Here is a 5,199-nt window from a genome sequence, read left to right on the forward strand (position 1 = left end):
CCATTCTGTTCGAAATCCTAGTATGTTTCTTCACTTTATCATAATAATCAGCATGAACTTCAGTGTTAACCAGGGTTTTTGTGATATCCCAAGGTTATGTCATACTTGCTGAAAGAGCTTAAATATTTATTACCGTGATAAACTACAGAAAAAATATATACTTTGTGCTTGTCACTTGGACATACTAATCAATTGAAATTTTGTTTAATATTTATAAATACTACATCTGTGATACTGCATTTTTAACTATGGTGGACTGGGTTGGTTTAACATTAGAACCTTGATTAAAAAAATTGTCCATCAGTTTTTTCATTAAGCACTGATTTTGCTAATAGTCAGTAGGATTTTGCAGAACATATTTTCCATAACTTTATGGAGACACTCTCTTATCTATCAATAAGTGTTACCCAAGTTATTTTGTGTCCCTAGGAAACATGAAATATATTTTAAGTAAGTATAGCAGAGTAAAATATTTATTGATTTTTTTATCTCTATATCTTATGCAAAACTGTTCCATACATTCTGATATTAATGTTTTAACAGTTATTATCTACATTGGCAACATTGCTATTTATGGGCAGAGAGATGTTTATTGATTCAGGCTCTCTTGACATCTTCTCTCTTCATTATAGTAAAGTAAGGTTATTTCTCAGTGTGTTTTTGCTTCCAAGTGGAAGAAGTACAGTCAGATCATTTACCTATGACCATTGAGCTGTTCCTAGGAGACAATGTGTAAGGCAAGTATGTGCAAAAATGTACCTATGCCTAGAAAGCTCTCTACACTCTAAAAATATTAAGATGCACATTTTGATATGAGGACAGTGCAGAGATGTGTATGGTCTTTCTTGTACTCGGTTTTGTATAATTATTGGAAGACACTGGAACTGGAAAGCCAATTTATGTAAAAATTTACTGAATTTGCCCTCAGATAGAAGTAGACCAGAAGCAGCAAATCATCAGGAATCACCTCCTTTACTCATCTGATAGTACTCAGCTCCTCTCTTTCTTTCCTGCGTGGAAGCAGCTGTACTCAGCAGGGATAGTCGGGCTCATGGAGCCTGAGCTGCTCTTGCGGGACGTGGGGTCTCAGGCCTGGTTTCCTGATAGAAAGCCTCCTTGTTGCTAGAGACTGTAATGCAGCCTGGGTGGGCTGCATTAAAATCTATTTAGTGGGAAGACCTTGCGACATTCCCTGAAGAATGAGTTTCAGAGAGCATTGCAAGGTCTTCTCCCACTAAATATTGCAGAGAGTGTTCTGGAAACAATTCCTACTACTGGTTTACTTTCTTGAAAGAAAAAATCAAAACAGTGGAGGAAATGGATTTTTTTTTTTTTGCCTGATTTGTATATCAGATGAGTTTTAGAATGAGGTATTTTGAAACAAGCAGAATACTCTGAATAGAAAATATATTTTAACTCATGTTCCTTTGTATTTTTAACAAATTCACCACAATCTTTTATTTAACTTCGGTACAGAAAGTTTTGACATACTTTCTGAACAAAGTATGAAGGCAATTCTGACATTATCTATTTTGATAGTTTTAAAACAACTTTAACTAGACATTACGCTATGAATGACTTACGACTAGAATGAAAATACAAATGTATAATCAGGACTTGAAATAACAACTGATTTCAAAATATTCATGCGCAGAATGAAAACACATGGCAAACCATCACTTCTTTAAGAAACAGCAACTTGTTCTGTGCTTAATGTGGCATTGCAAGTGTTTTGCTTTTTACTCCTCAGTGCAAACTATTAACTTCTACTTGACTACCTACTGTTTTTCCTACATTACTATTTTGAACACAATATACTAAAAAGAGATGATCTGCTCAAAGCTCCTATGGATTACCAGATCAGTTTAAAAAATTACTTGTATCCAATTTCATGGTTACCTAAGACATTCAAATATTGCTGCTCCTTCTCCACTAGAGGTCTCCGTAAGCACAGAAATCTCAGGAACTAACTTTCCCAGCGACAGTTCATGCTGATGCTCCGTTTGTGTGTGTGCACAGCGGCATCAAAACCAGTGGCTTACTACTGCTTTATAGTTGTATTATAAGCAGATCCAATTTCCATAGTATTTCTAAGGAAGAATGTTTGCACTCCAGATGAAAACATTAACTTTTGAGTGATTGCTTTTGTGATTCTGCACCAGGTGAGAATCTCACCGGGCATCTTCAGGTAAAAGGACTAATGCCAATTCTATAAGTAAGGCTATAGGAAAGCTGGAATGACCAAAAAACAGCAGTCAAAAAAATAGAAGCGTGATATCTTTGTTTTTCTAAGAACATCCCACTCAAAGACCCAAGTGAGATCCTGATACTTTTTAATTCTGTTAATTTTTGTAGTGTTACTGGTGAGCTGAACTGGACTTACTGGGGTCCTCCCTTTGTGATACCTGTATAACTGCATTTGTTTGCATGATGTCTCCAAAATGGCTAGCTGTGTGGGACAAATATCTGCCATACACTTTCTGACTTCATACACATTTATTTACATACCTAAGCCTGCTTTGCTTAAAAAGCATTTTTATAAAGTGGAATGTGGGCCTGAGCAGCAATGTACACCTGCATACTTCAGGAAGATGGAATGAACTCTCTATGCAGAATTTCCAATTTGTTATTGTAGGCACATGTTCTGTTCCCATTTTAAGTTCCAGAACTTAGATGGCACTTTGCCAGTTGATCTAGCCTGTCTCTCAAATCCAGCATTGCCAAGTAAGCAAGAGAGATGAGCATGCTCTATGCAAGTGGGATGGAGTAATGTTCTAAACATGTTACAGAGGAAAAATACCAAAGCAAAATTTCTGAGGGCTAAGTCATTTGCAGAAACCCTTTGGCTATGCAGAAAACAAAGACACAGAAGACTGCTGTGCTCATTTTGCATGTGGCTAAGACCTGGGTGCCCCCTACCATCTCTCTGCTGGCAAGGTTTCCCCTGGAAGGAAGGCTGGGTGTGCAGGCTGAGAAGGAGGGAGCCCCAACAGATATCATGGAGCACATTAAGTGATCAGGCTTGGTGTAGCTTCTGACACTTTGAAGGCTCAAAGCGAATGGCAGAGAAGAGAAGAGAAGAGAAGAGAAGAGAAGAGAAGAGAGAGGAGAAGAGAAGAGAAGAGAAGAGAAGAGAAGAGAAGAGAAGAGAAGAGAAGAGAAGAGAAGAGAAGAGAAGAGAAGAGAAGATCCTTTCTAATAGAGCATCACTGATTAATGCTATAGAGAATTTGGGTAGTGAGTAAAGAGGTTGGGTACAGGGACACAACCTCCTGTGGAGTCTGTGATTGTGGAGCAGCTCAAAAAAACCCAAGTACTTTCAGGGAACCTCAAGGCAGGTGCTTTGTGAGAAGATCTGTGGGAGGGGAGAATGTGACCAGAATATAGTAATACAAGACCTGGGGATTAAGGGTTTCTGAGCACATACTGTAAATGAGCTATGTTGCTGTACCCCACAGAAGAATAAAGGAAAACTTTTCCAAATGGCTAAATTTCTCTGCTACCTCTGTTTCAGCGCTTACAGTTTCAGGTTTCATATCAGGAAGATATTTTGAATTAGCATGTTTGAAATCTTTGGTTGCAAAGCACTCTTTTCTACTGTGATAATAGATGTATTCAAGTTACTCAAAATTACTTCCAACATCTCTTCACTTTTGTACATCTGTCAGGTTATAGTTGCCAAAAAGAACTGTAAGAAAGTTTGACTTATGCTTAATTTTTATAGTTGCAGAAGTCTCTCCATAACTAAATGTCTAAATACCACTTCTACATTCTGCAAAGGTTAGGTATAATTTCTTCGTAATAGAATTGGGAAATGTAAATTGGGTCTTGTGCCAGAAAGGCTTTTGGGCCTTAGGGGACTCATCTCAAGAGTTAGATATTCATAAGCTCATCTTGCCTCTCAGGATATATGCTGAGTAAAGGAGCTTTATGGAATATCCACATTTAGGCTTCTGGATGACTCCAGTAATCTCTACTTTATCCCTAGATTAGTCTAGCTAGCAAAACTCTAGGCTAAAAGCTGGGGATAAGTCTAAATTTGCATGTGGTGGGTTCCTTCAGTTTTGTTATTGGCATAACTTCAAAATAAATTATATTTGAGTACTTTATGATTATAAAAAGAAATTTATGCATTTCTTCCTCACAGTACTCATATATTGCATAATACAGTAAATTTTTGAGGACAGTAAAAATACTGTCCTCAAAATCAAACTGAGCTGCGCTGAATTTAATATAATTGCCAAGACAACTAAGTTATGTTATTACTTAATGATGCAATACTTTACACCCTGATTCATCAAGGCATTTAAAAATAATCCTAACTAAAAGTATTTGTCTAGTTCCATAGAATACTCACATATTTAAAGTTAAATGAGGTTTAAATATTCTGAAATGAAGCCACTGAGCTGTGTCTATGCACCTGAAAAGCATGTAGCCATTTTTGCAAATAAAATCAAATTGCTTTGAATTTATAGAAGTTGCATTACATCAGCATGTATGCTAATTTTAGAATATCCTATTTAGAGAGAAATATATAATATCTGATGCAGAGAAAGAATTATTGTGAAGCAATATGCAGCATTTCTCCACTATAAATATGTATATTCATAATACCCTTTATATATGGACGCACCACATCTTTCTTCTCATTAATGAAGTTTGACAATTTGTGACAGAACAGAAAGGGAATTCATTATATTTAGTAATAGAAAACCCATTTCTCAATTTTCTAGCACCAAGCAGCTGCAATGAAATTGCCTAAACCACTATATCACAATTCCCTACCTTTGTGGTCCTTAAGGTCACCCTCAAGGGTCTTCAATTTCCTTATGTTCACGGAGTGGCACCTGGTAATTTTCAGAATTGGGAAATACAAGGAAGCTATATATTTTTATTCTAAGAAGGATTTTTTTTTTGATTTGAGAAGAAATAAATCTGTCAGGTTGAAAATATTAAAAATCAGAAGCTTGACTGTAATAATCACAGCAATGTCCATGCCAATTTTGTTTAGTAAACTTTGGAATGAAAATTTTCTGCATGACAAAGAAAATTCCCCTCTCCCTCAAAGAAATTGTCAGTGTAAGGGAAATGGAATTTTTATTTCAATAATCAATGGAGTTTTAGGGTAATTTATGGTAATAAGGTTGAAAGGCACCCAGTATTACTTTTCCTTTAAAAGTTAGTCAGTATTCTTGCTGC

This window comes from Rhea pennata, chromosome 2 (genome assembly GCF_028389875.1).
Source record: "Rhea pennata isolate bPtePen1 chromosome 2, bPtePen1.pri, whole genome shotgun sequence".
NCBI lineage: Eukaryota > Metazoa > Chordata > Aves > Rheiformes > Rheidae > Rhea > Rhea pennata.